We start from the raw sequence: 13,873 nt of genomic DNA, 5'->3' as shown, positions 1-13,873 counted from the left end.
CCTGTCCTCAATACACTACAAGGGTCCTGTTTTCAATACACTACAAGGGTCCTGTCTTCAATACACTACAAGGGTCCTGTCTTCAATACACTACAAGGGACCTGTCTTCAAGGGTCCTGTCTTCAATACACTACAAGGGTCCTGTTTTCAATACACTACAAGGGTTCTGTCTTCAAGGGTCCTGTCTTCAATACACTACAAGGGTCCTGCCTTCAATACACTACAAGGGTCCTGTCTTCAAGGGTCCTGTCTTCAATACACTACAAGGGTCCTGTCTTCAAGGGTCCTGTCTTCAATACACTACAAGGGTCCTGTCTTCAAGGGTCCTGTCTTCAATACGCTACAAGGGTCCTGTCTTCAATACACTACAAGGGTCCTGTCTTCAAGGGTTCTGTCTTCAAGGGTCTTGTCTTCAATACACTACAAGGGTCCTGTCTTCAAGGGTCCTGTCTTCAATACGCTACAAGGGTCCTGTCTTCAATACGCTACAAGGGTCCTGTCTTCAAGGGTCCTGTCTTCAAGGGTCCTGTCTTCAATACACTACAAGGGTCCTGTCTTCAAGGGTCCTGTCTTCAATACACTGCAAGGGTCCTGTCTTCAAGGGTTCTGTCTTCAATACACTTCAAGGGTCCTGTCTTCAAGGGTCCTGTCTTCAATACACTACAAGGGTCCTGCCTTCAATACACTACAAGGGTCCTGTCTTCAAGGGTCCTGTATTCAATACGCTACAAGGGTCCTGTCTTCAATACACTACAAGGGTCCTGTCTTCAAGGGTCCTGTCTTCAATACACTACAAGGGTCCTGTTTTCAATACACTACAAGGGACTTGTCTTCAAGGGTCCTGTCTTCAATACAGTACAAGGGTCCTGTCTTCAATACACTACAAGGGACCTGTCTTCAAGGGTCCTGTCTTCAATACACTACAAGGGTCCTGTTTTCAATACACTACAAGGGTTCTGTCTTCAAGGGTCCTGTCTTCAATACACTACAAGGGTCCTGCCTTCAATACACTACAAGGGTCCTGTCTTCAAGGGTCCTGTCTTCAATACACTACAAGGGTCCTGTCTTCAAGGGTCCTGTCTTCAATACACTACAAGGGTCCTGTCTTCAAGGGTCCTGTCTTCAATACGCTACAAGGGTCCTGTCTTCAATACACTACAAGGGTCCTGTCTTCAAGGGTTCTGTCTTCAAGGGTCTTGTCTTCAATACACTACAAGGGTCCTGTCTTCAAGGGTCCTGTCTTCAATACGCTACAAGGGTCCTGTCTTCAATACGCTACAAGGGTCCTGTCTTCAAGGGTCCTGTCTTCAAGGGTCCTGTCTTCAATACACTACAAGGGTCCTGTCTTCAATACACTACAAGGGTCCTGTCTTCAATACACTTCAAGGGTCCTGTCTTCAAGAGTTCCGTCTTCAATACACTTCAAGGGTCCTGTCTTCAAGGGTCCTGTCTTCAATACACTACAAGGGTCCTGTCTTCAATACACTACAAGGGTCCTGTCTTCAATACACTTCAAGGGTCCTGTCTTCAAGGGTCATGTCTTCAATACACTACAAGGGTCCTGTCTTCAATACACTACAAGGGTCCTGTGTTCAATACACTACAAGGGTCCTGTCTTCAATACACTTCAAGGGTCCTGTCTTCAATACACTACAAGGGACCGGTCTTCAATACTCTTCAAGGGTCCTGTCTTCAATACACTACAAGGGTCCTGTCTTCAATACACTACAAGGGTCCTGTCTTCAATACACTACAAGGGTCCTGTCTTCAATACACTACAAGGGTCCTGTCTTCAATACACTACAAGGGTCCTGTCTTGAATACACTACAAGGGTCCTGTCTTCAATACACTACAAGGGTCCTGTCTTCAATACACTTCAAGGGTCCTGTCTTCAATACACTACAAGGGACCGGTCTTCAATACTCTACAAGGGTCCTATCTTCAAGGGTCCTGTCTTCAATACTCTACAAGGGTCCTGTCTTCAAGGGTCCTGTCTTCAATACACTACAAGGGTCCTGTCTTCAATACACTACAAGGGTCCTGTCTTCAAGGGTCCTGTCTTCAATACACTACAAGGGTCCTGTCTTCAATACACTACAAGGGTCCTGTCTTCAATACGCTACAAGGGTCCTGTCTTCAATACACTACAAGGGTCCTGTCTTCAAGGGTCCTGTCTTCAATACACTACAAGAGTCCTGTCTTCAATACACTACAAGGGTCCCGTCTTCAAGGGTCCTGTCTTCACTACACTTCAAGGGTCCTGTCTTCAAGGGTCCTGTCTTCAATACACTACAAGGGTCCTGTCTTCAATACACTTCAAGGGTCCTGTCTTCAATACACTACAAGGGACCGGTCTTCAATACTCTACAAGGGTCCTGTCTTCAAGGGTCCTGTCTTCAATACACTACAAGGGTCCTGTCTTCAATACACTACAAGGGTCCTGTCTTCAATACACTACAAGGGTCCTGTCTTCAATACACTACAAGGGTCCTGTCTTCAATACACTACAAGGGTCCTGTCTTCAATACACTACAAGGGTCCTGTCTTCAATACACTACAAGGGTCCTGTCTTCAATACACTACAAGGGTCCTGTCTTCAATACACTACAAGGGTCCTGTCGTCAATACACTTCAAGGGTCCTGTCTTCAATACACTTCAAGGGTCCTGTCTTCAATACACTACAAGGGTCCTGTCTTCAATACACTACAAGGGTCCTGTCGTCAATACACTACAAGGGTCCTGTCTTCAATACTCTACAAGGGTCCTGTCTTCAAGGGTCCTGTCTTCAATACTCTACAAGGGTCCTGTCTTCAAGGGTCCTGTCTTCAATACACTACAAGGGTCCTGTCTTCAATACACTACAAGGGTCCTGTCTTCAAGGGTCCTGTCTTCAATACGCTACAAGGGTCCTGTCTTCAATACACTACAAGGGTCCTGTCTTCAATACACTACAAGGGTCCTGTCTTCAATACACTACAAGGGTCCTGTCTTCAATACACTACAAGGGTCCTGTCTTCAAGGGTCCTGTCTTCAATACACTACAAGGGTCCTGTCTTCAATACGCTACAAGGGTCCTGTCTTCAATACACTACAAGGGTCCTGTCTTCAATACACTTCAAGGGTCCTGTCTTCAAGGGTCCTGTCTTCAATACACTACAAAGGTCCGGTCTTCAATACACTACAAGGGTCCTGTCTTCTAGGGTCCTGCCTTCAATACACTACAAGGGTCCTGTTTTCAATACACTACAAGGGACCTGTCTTCAAGTGTCCTGTCTTCAATACACTACAAGGGACCTGTCTTCAAGGGTCCTGTCTTCAATACACTACAAGGGTCCTGTCTTCAATACACTACAAGGGACCTGTCTTCAAGGGTCCTGTCTTCAATACACTACAAGGGTCCTGTTTTCAATACACTACAAGGGTTCTGTCTTCAAGGGTCCTGTCTTCAATACACTACAAGGGTCCTGCCTTCAATACACTACAAGGGTCCTGTCTTCAAGGGTCCTGTCTTCAATACACTACAAGGGTCCTGTCTTCAAGGGTCCTGTCTTCAATACACTACAAGGGTCCTGTCTTCAAGGGTCCTGTCTTCAATACGCTACAAGTGTCCTGTCTTCAATACACTACAAGGGTCCTGTCTTCAAGGGTCCTGTCTTCAAGGGTCTTGTCTTCAATACACTACAAGGGACCGGTCTTCAATACACTTCAAGGGTCCTGTCTTCAAGGGTCCTGTCTTCAATACGCTACAAGGGTCCTGTCTTCAATACGCTACAAGGGTCCTGTCTTCAAGGGTCCTGTCTTCAAGGGTCCTGTCTTCAATACACTATAAGGGTCCTGTCTTCAATACACTACAAGGGTCCTGTCTTCAATACACTTCAAGGGTCCTGTCTTCAAGGGTTCTGTCTTCAATACACTTCAAGGGTCCTGTCTTCAAGGGTCCTGTCTTCAATACACTACAAGGGTCCTGTCTTCAATACACTACAAGGGTCCTGTCTTCAATACACTTCAAGGGTCCTGTCTTCAATACACTACAAGGGTCCTGTCTTCAATACACTACAAGGGTCCTGTCTTCAATACACTACAAGGGTCCTGTCTTCAATACACTACAAGGGTCCTGTCTTCAATACACTACAAGGGTCCTGTCTTCAATACACTTCAAGGGTCCTGTCTTCAATACACTACAAGGGTCCTGTCTTCAATACACTACAAGGGTCCTGTCTTCAATACACTACAAGGGTCCTGTCTTCAATACACTACAAGGGTCCTGTCTTCAATACACTACAAGGGTCCTGTCTTCAATACACTACAAGGGACCGGTCTTCAATACTCTACAAGGGTCCTGTCTTCAAGGGTCCTGTCTTCAATACTCTACAAGGGTCCTGTCTTCAATACACTACAAGGGTCCTGTCTTCAAGGGTTCTGTCTTCAATACACTTCAAGGGTCCTGTCTTCAAGGGTCCTGTCTTCAATACGCTACAAGGGTCCTGTCTTCAATACACTACAAGGGACCTGTCTTCAAGGGTCCTGTCTTCAATACACTTCAAGGGTCCTGTCTTCAAGGGTCCTGTCTTCAATACACTACAAGGGTCCTGTCTTCAAGGGTCCTGTCTTCAATACACTACAAGGGTCCTGTCTTCAATACACTACAAGGGACCTGTCTTCAAGGGTCCTGTCTTCAATACACTACAAGGGTCCTGTCTTTAAGGGTCCTGTCTTCAATACACTGCAAGGGTCCTGTCTTCAATACACTACAAGGGTCCTGTCTTCAATACACTACAAGGGTCCTGTCTTCAATACACTACAAGGGTCCTGTCTTCAATACACCACAAGGGTCCTGTCTTCAATACACTACAAGGGTCCTGTCTTCAATACACTACAAGGGTCCTGTCTTCAATACACTACAAGGGTCCTGTCTTCAAGGGTCCTGTCTTCAATACACTACAAGGGTCCTGTCTTCAAGGGTCCTGTCTTCAATACACTACAAGGGTCCTGTCTTCAAGGGTCCTGTCTTCAATACGCTACAAGGGTCCTGTCTTCAATACACTACAAGGGTCCTGTCTTCAAGGGTTCTGTCTTCAAGGGTCTTGTCTTCAATACACTACAAGGGTCCTGTCTTCAAGGGTCCTGTCTTCAATACGCTACAAGGGTCCTGTCTTCAATACGCTACAAGGGTCCTGTCTTCAAGGGTCCTGTCTTCAAGGGTCCTGTCTTCAATACACTACAAGGGTCCTGTCTTCAATACACTACAAGGGTCCTGTCTTCAATACACTTCAAGGGTCCTGTCTTCAAAGGTTCTGTCTTCAATACACTTCAAGGGTCCTGTCTTCAAGGGTCCTGTCTTCAATACACTACAAGGGTCCTGTCTTCAATACACTACAAGGGTCCTGTCTTCAATACACTTCAAGGGTCCTGTCTTCAAGGGTCCTGTCTTCAATACACTACAAGGGTCCTGTCTTCAATACACTACAAGGGTCCTGTGTTCAATACACTACAAGGGTCCTGTCTTCAATACACTTCAAGGGTCCTGTCTTCAATACACTACAAGGGACCGGTCTTCAATACTCTACAAGGGTCCTGTCTTCAAGGGTCCTGTCTTCAATACACTACAAGGGTCCTGTCTTCAATACACTACAAGGGTCCTGTCTTCAATACACTACAAGGGTCCTGTCTTCAATACACTACAAGGGTCCTGTCTTCAATACACTACAAGGGTCCTGTCTTCAATACACTACAAGGGTCCTGTCTTCAATACACTTCAAGGGTCCTGTCTTCAATACACTACAAGGGACCGGTCTTCAATACTCTACAAGGGTCCTGTCTTCAAGGGTCCTGTCTTCAATACTCTACAAGGGTCCTGTCTTCAAGGGTCCTGTCTTCAATACACTACAAGGGTCCTGTCTTCAATACACTACAAGGGTCCTGTCTTCAAAGGTCCTGTCTTCAATACACTACAAGGGTCCTGTCTTCAATACACTACAAGGGTCCTGTCTTCAATACACTACAAGGGTCCTGTCTTCAATACGCTACAAGGGTCCTGTCTTCAATACACTACAAGGGTCCTGTCTTCAAGGGTCCTGTCTTCAATACACTACAAGAGTCCTGTCTTCAATACACTACAAGGGTCCCGTCTTCAAGGGTCCTGTCTTCACTACACTTCAAGGGTCCTGTCTTCAAGGGTCCTGTCTTCAATACACTACAAGGGTCCTGTCTTCAATACACTACAAGGGTCCTGTGTTCAATACACTACAAGGGTCCTGTCTTCAATACACTTCAAGGGTCCTGTCTTCAATACACTACAAGGAACCGGTCTTCAATACTCTACAAGGGTCCTGTCTTCAAGGGCCCTGTCTTCAATACACTACAAGGGTCCTGTCTTCAATACACTACAAGGGTCCTGTCTTCAATACACTACAAGGGTCCTGTCTTCAATACACTACAAGGGTCCTGTCTTCAATACACTACAAGGGTTCTGTCTTCAATACACTACAAGGGTCCTGTCTTCAATACACTACAAGGGACCGGTCTTCAATACTCTACAAGGGTCCTGTCTTCAAGGGTCCTGTCTTCAATACTCTACAAGGGTCCTGTCTTCAAGAGTCCTGTCTTCAATACACTACAAGGGTCCTGTCTTCAATACACTACAAGGGTCCTGTCTTCAAGGGTCCTGTCTTCAATACGCTTCAAGGGTCCTGTCTTCAATACGCTACAAGGGTCCTGTCTTCAATACACTACAAGGGTCCTGTCTTCAATACGCTACAAGGGTCCTGTCTTCAAGGGTCCTGTCTTCAATACACTACAAGGGTCCTGTCTTCAATACGCTACAAGGGTCCTGTCTTCAATACACTACAAGGGTCCTGTCTTCAATACACTTCAAGGGTCCTGTCTTCAAGGGTCCTGTCTTCAATACACTACAAGGGTCCTGTCTTCAATACACTACAAGGGTTCTGTCTTCAAGGGTCCTGTCTTCAAGGGTCCTGTCTTCAATACACTACAAAGGTCCGGTCTTCAATACACTACAAGGGTCCTGTCTTCTAGGGTCCTGCCTTCAATACACTACAAGGGTCCTGTTTTCAATACACTACAAGGGACCTGTCTTCAAGTGTCCTGTCTTCAATACACTACAAGGGACCTGTCTTCAAGGGTCCTGTCTTCAATACACTACAAGGGTCCTGTCTTCAATACACTACAAGGGACCTGTCTTCAAGGGTCCTGTCTTCAATACACTACAAGGCTCCTGTTTTCAATACACTACAAGGGTTCTGTCTTCAAGGGTCCTGTCTTAAATACACTACAAGGGTCCTGCCTTCAATACACTACAAGGGTCCTGTCTTCAAGGGTCCTGTCTTCAATACACTACAAGGGTCCTGTCTTCAAGGGTCCTGTCTTCAATACACTACAAGGGTCCTGTCTTCAAGGGTCCTGTCTTCAATACGCTACAAGGGTCCTGTCTTCAATACACTACAAGGGTCCTGTCTTCAAGGGTCCTGTCTTCAAGGGTCTTGTCTTCAATACACTACAAGGGACCGGTCTTCAATACACTTCAAGGGTCCTGTCTTCAAGGGTCCTGTCTTCAATACGGTACAAGGGTCCTGTCTTCAATACGCTACAAGGGTCCTGTCTTCAAGGGTCCTGTCTTCAAGGGTCCTGTCTTCAATACACTATAAGGGTCCTGTCTTCAATACACTACAAGGGTCCTGTCTTCAATACACTACAAGGGTCCTGTCTTCGATACACTACAAGGGTCCTGTCTTCAAGGGTTCTGTCTTCAATACACTTCAAGGGTCCTGTCTTCAAGGGTCCTGTCTTCAATACACTACAAGGGTCCTGTCTTCAATACACTACAAGGGTCCTGTCTTCAATACACTTCAAGGGTCCTGTCTTCAATACACTACAAGGGTCCTGTCTTCAATACACTACAAGGGTCCTGTCTTCAATACACTACAAGGGTCCTGTCTTCAATACACTACAAGGGTCCTGTCTTCAATACACTACAAGGGTCCTGTCTTCAATACACTTCAAGGGTCCTGTCTTCAATACACTTCAAGGGACCGGTCTTCAATACTCTACAAGGGTCCTGTCTTCAAGGGTCCTGTCTTCAATACACTACAAGGGTCCTGTCTTCAATACACTACAAGGGTCCTGTCTTCAATACACTACAAGGGTCCTGTCTTCAATACACTACAAGGGTCCTGTCTTCAATACACTACAAGGGTCCTGTCTTCAATACACTACAAGGGACCGGTCTTCAATACTCTACAAGGGTCCTGTCTTCAAGGGTCCTGTCTTCAATACTCTACAAGGGTCCTGTCTTCAATACACTACAAGGGTCCTGTCTTCAAGGGTTCTGTCTTCAATACACTTCAAGGGTCCTGTCTTCAAGGGTCCTGTCTTCAATACGCTACAAGGGTCCTGTCTTCAATACACTACAAGGGACCTGTCTTCAAGGGTCCTGTCTTCAATACACTTCAAGGGTCCTGTCTTCAAGGGTCCTGTCTTCAATACACTACAAGGGTCCTGTCTTCAAGGGTCCTGTCTTCAATACACTACAAGGGACCTGTCTTCAAGGGTCCTGTTTTCAATACACTGCAAGGGTCCTGTCTTCAATACACTACAAGGGTCCTGTCTTCAATACACTACAAGGGTCCTGTCTTCAATACACTACAAGGGTCCTGTCTTCAATACACCACAAGGGTCCTGTCTTCAATACACCACAAGGGTCCTGTCTTCAATACACTACAAGGGTCCTGTCTTCAATACACTACAAGGGTCCTGTCTTCAATATACTACAAGGGTCCTGTCTTCAAGGGTCCTGTCTTCAATACACTACAAGGGTCCTGTCTTCAAGGGTCCTGTCTTCAATACACTGCAAGGGTCCTGTCTTCAATACACTTCAAGGGTCCTGTCTTCAAGGGTCCTGTCTTCAATACACTACAAGGGTCCTGTCTTCAAGGGTCCTGTCTTCAATACGCTACAAGGGTCCTGTCTTCAATACGCTACAAGGGTCCTGTCTTCAAGGGTCCTGTCTTCAAGGGTCCTGTCTTCAATACACTACAAGGGTCCTGTCTTCAATACACTACAAGGGTCCTGTCTTCAATACACTGCAAGGGTCCTGTCTTCAAGGGTTCTGTCTTCAATACACTTCAAGGGTCGTGTCTTCAAGGGTCCTGTCTTCAATACACTACAAGGGTCCTGTCTTCAATACACTACAAGGGTCCTGTCTTCAATACACTTCAAGGGTCCTGTCTTCAATACACTACAAGGGTCCTGTGTTCAATACACTACAAGGGTCCTGTCTTCAATACACTTCAAGGGTCCTGTCTTCAATACACTACAAGGGACCGGTCTTCAATACTCTACAAGGGTCCTGTCTTCAAGGGTCCTGTCTTCAATACACTACAAGGGTCCTGTCTTCAATACACTACAAGGGTCCTGTCTTCAATACACTACAAGGGTCCTGTCTTCAATACACTACAAGGGTCCTGTCTTCAATACACTACAAGGGTCCTGTCTTCAATACACTACAAGGGTCCTGTCTTCAATACACTTCAAGGGTCCTGTCTTCAATACACTACAAGGGACCGGTCTTCAATACTCTACAAGGGTCCTGTCTTCAAGGGTCCTGTCTTCAATACTCTACAAGGGTCCTGTCTTCAAGGGTCCTGTCATCAATACACTACAAGGGTCCTGTCTTCAATACACTACAAGGGTCCTGTCTTCAATACACTACAAGGGTCCTGTCTTCAATATACTACAAGGGTCCTGTCTTCAAGGGTCCTGTCTTCAATACACTACAAGGGTCCTGTCTTCAAGGGTCCTGTCTTCAATACACTGCAAGGGTCCTGTCTTCAATACACTTCAAGGGTCCTGTCTTCAAGGGTCCTGTCTTCAATACACTACAAGGGTCCTGTCTTCAAGGGTCCTGTCTTCAATACGCTACAAGGGTCCTGTCTTCAATACGCTACAAGGGTCCTGTCTTCAATACACTACAAGGGTCCTGTCTTCAATACACTACAAGGGTCCTGTCTTCAATACACTACAAGGGTCCTGTCTTCAAGGGTCCTGTCTTCAATACACTACAAGGGTCCTGTCTTCAAGGGTCCTGTCTTCAATACGCTACACGGGGCCTGTCTTCAATACACTACAAGGGTCCTGTCTTCAAGGGTTCTGTCTTCAAGGGTCCTGTCTTCAATTCACTACAAGAGTTCTTTCTTCAATACACTACAAGGGTCCCGTCTTCAAGGGTCCTGTCTTCACTACACTTCAAGGGTCCTGTCTTCAAGGGTCCTGTCTTCAATACACTATAAGGGTCCTGTCTTCAATACACTACAAGGGTCCTGTCTTCAATACACTACAAGGGTCCTGTCTTCAATACACTACAAGGGTCCTGTCTTCAAGGGTTCTGTCTTCAATACACTTCAAGGGTCCTGTCTTCAAGGGTTCTGTCTTCAATACACTACAAGGGTCCTGTCTTCAATACACTACAAGGGTCCTGTCTTCAATACACTTCAAGGGTCCTGTCTTCAATACACTACAAGGGTCCTGTCTTCAATACACTACAAGGGTCCTGTCTTCAATACACTACAAGGGTCCTGTCTTCAATACACTACAAGGGTCCTGTCTTCAATACACTACAAGGGTCCTGTCTTCAATACACTTCAAGGGTCCTGTCTTCAATACACTACAAGGGACCGGTCTTCAATACTCTACAAGGGTCCTGTCTTCAAGGGTCCTGTCTTCAATACACTACAAGGGTCCTGTCTTCAATACACTACAAGGGTCCTGTCTTCAATACACTACAAGGGTCCTGTCTTCAATACACTACAAGGGACCGGTCTTCAATACTCTACAAGGGTCCTGTCTTCAAGGGTCCTGTCTTCAATACTCTACAAGGGTCCTGTCTTCAATACACTACAAGGGTCCTGTCTTCAAGGGTTCTGTCTTCAATACACTTCAAGGGTCCTGTCTTCAAGGGTCCTGTCTTCAATACGCTACAAGGGTCCTGTCTTCAATACACTACAAGGGACCTGTCTTCAAGGGTCCTGTCTTCAATACACTTCAAGGGTCCTGTCTTCAAGGGTCCTGTCTTCAATACACTACAAGGGTCCTGTCTTCAAGGGTCCTGTCTTCAATACACTACAAGGGTCCTGTCTTCAATACACTACAAGGGACCTGTCTTCAAGGGTCCTGTCTTCAATACACTGCAAGGGTCCTGTCTTCAATACACTACAAGGGTCCTGTCTTCAATACACTACAAGGGTCCTGTCTTCAATACACCACAAGGGTCCTGTCTTCAATACACTACAAGGGTCCTGTCTTCAATACACTACAAGGGTCCTGTCTTCAATATACTACAAGGGTCCTGTCTTCAAGGGTCCTGTCTTCAATACACTACAAGGGTCCTGTCTTCAAGGGTCCTGTCTTCAATACACTGCAAGGGTCCTGTCTTCAATACACTTCAAGGGTCCTGTCTTCAAGGGTCCTGTCTTCAATACACTACAAGGGTCCTGTCTTCAAGGGTCCTGTCTTCAATACGCTACAAGGGTCCTGTCTTCAAGGGTCCTGTCTTCAAGGGTCCTGTCTTCAAGGGTCCTGTCTTCAAGGGTCCTGTCTTCAAGGGTCCTGTCTTCAATACACTACAAGGGTCCTGTCTTCAATACACTACAAGGGTCCTGTCTTCAATACACTGCAAGGGTCCTGTCTTCAAGGGTTCCGTCTTCAATACACTTCAAGGGTCGTGTCTTCAAGGGTCCTGTCTTCAATACACTACAAGGGTCCTGTCTTCAATACACTACAAGGGTCCTGTCTTCAATACACTTCAAGGGTCCTGTCTTCAATACACTACAAGGGTCCTGTGTTCAATACACTACAAGGGTCCTGTGTTCAATACACTACAAGGGTCCTGTCTTCAATACACTTCAAGGGTCCTGTCTTCAATACACTACAAGGGACCGGTCTTCAATACTCTACAAGGGTCCTGTCTTCAAGGGTCCTGTCTTCAATACACTACAAGGGTCCTGTCTTCAATACACTACAAGGGTCCTGTCTTCAATACACTACAAGGGTCCTGTCTTCAATACACTACAAGGGTCCTGTCTTCAATACACTACAAGGGTCCTGTCTTCAATACACTACAAGGGTCCTGTCTTCAATACACTTCAAGGGTCCTGTCTTCAATACACTTCAAGGGTCCTGTCTTCAATACACTACAAGGGACCGGTCTTCAATACTCTACAAGGGTCCTGTCTTCAAGGGTCCTGTCTTCAATACTCTACAAGGGTCCTGTCTTCAAGGGTCCTGTCTTCAATACACTACAAGGGTCCTGTCTTCAATACACTACAAGGGTCCTGTCTTCAAGGGTCCTGTCTTCAATACACTACAAGGGTCCTGTCTTCAATACACTACAAGGGTCCTGTCTTCAATACACTACAAGGGTCCTGTCTTCAAGGGTCCTGTCTTCAATACACTACAAGGGTCCTGTCTTCAAGGGTCCTGTCTTCAATACGCTACACGGGGCCTGTCTTCAATACACTACAAGGGTCCTGTCTTCAAGGGTCCTGTCTTCAATACACTACAAGAGTCCTTTCTTCAATACACTACAAGGGTCCCGTCTTCAAGGGTCCTGTCTTCACTACACTTCAAGGGTCCTGTCTTCAAGGGTCCTGTCTTCAATACACTACAAGGGTCCTGTCTTCAATACACTGCAAGGGTCCTGTCTTCAATACACTTCAAGGGTCCTGTCTTCAATACACTACAAGGGACCGGTCTTCAATACTCTACAAGGGTCCTGTCTTCAATACACTACAAGGGTCCTGTCTTCAAGGGTCCTGTCTTCAAGGGTCCTGTCTTCAATATGCTACAAGGGTCCTGTCTTCAATATGCTACAAGGGTCCTGTCTTCAATACACTACAAGGGTCCTGTCTTCAAGGGTCCTGTCTTCAAGGGTCCTGTCTTCAATACACTACAAGGGTCCTGTCTTCAATACGCTACAAGGGTCCTGTCTTCAATACACTACAAGGGTCTTGTCTTCAATAAGCTACAAGGGTCCTGTCTTCAAGGGTCCTGTCTTCAATACACTACAAGGGTCCTGTCTTCAATACGCTACAAGGGTCCTGTCTTCAATACACTACAAGGGTCCTGTCTTCAATACACTTCAAGGGTCCTGTCTTCAAGGGTCCTGTCTTCAATACACTACAAGGGTCCTGTCTTCAATACACTACAAGGGTCCTGTCTTCAAGGGTCCTGTCTTCAAGGGTCTTGCATTCAATACACTACAAAGGTCCTGTCTTCAATACACTACAAGGGTCCTGTCTTCAAGGGTCCTGCCTTCAATACACTACAAGGGTCCTGTTTTCAATACACTACAAGGGACCTGTCTTCAAGGGTCCTGTCTTCAATACACTACAAGGGTCCTGTTTTCAATACACTACAAGGGTTTTGTCTTCAAGGGTCCTGTCTTCAATACACTACAAGGGTCCTGCCTTCAATACACTACAAGGGTCCTGTCTTCAAGGGTCCTGTCTTCAATACACTACAAGGGTCCTGTTTTCAAGGGTCCTGTCTTCAATACACTACAAGGGTCATGTCTTCAAGGGTCCTGTCTTCAATACGCTACAAGGGTCCTGTCTTCAATACACTACAAGGGTCCTATCTTCAAGGGTCCTGTCTTCAAGGGTCTTGTCTTCAATACACTACAAGGGACCGGTCTTCAATACACTTCAAGGGTCCTGTCTTCAAGGGTCCTGTCTTCAATACGCTACAAGGGTCCTGTCTTCAATAAGCTACAAGGGTCCTGTCTTCAAGGGTCCTGTCTTCAAGGGTCCTGTCTTCAATACACTATAAGGGTCCTGTCTTCAATACACTACAAGGGTCCT

General features: G+C 46.0%; 1 protein-coding gene across 1 annotated transcript in view; it reads right to left on the bottom strand.

Moving 5' to 3' along the window:
• Nucleotides 1–13,873, bottom strand: part of LOC144774154 (NACHT, LRR and PYD domains-containing protein 12-like) — a 1,547,343-nt gene that overhangs the window by 1,040,115 nt on the left and 493,355 nt on the right. The window lies entirely within an intron of this gene.

Source organism: Lissotriton helveticus, chromosome 8 (assembly GCF_964261635.1).
Source record: "Lissotriton helveticus chromosome 8, aLisHel1.1, whole genome shotgun sequence".
In the NCBI taxonomy this organism is placed as follows: Eukaryota; Metazoa; Chordata; class Amphibia; order Caudata; family Salamandridae; genus Lissotriton; species Lissotriton helveticus.
Note: the sequence above shows the minus strand (reverse complement) of the source record. Positions and strands in the feature narration are given on the sequence as shown.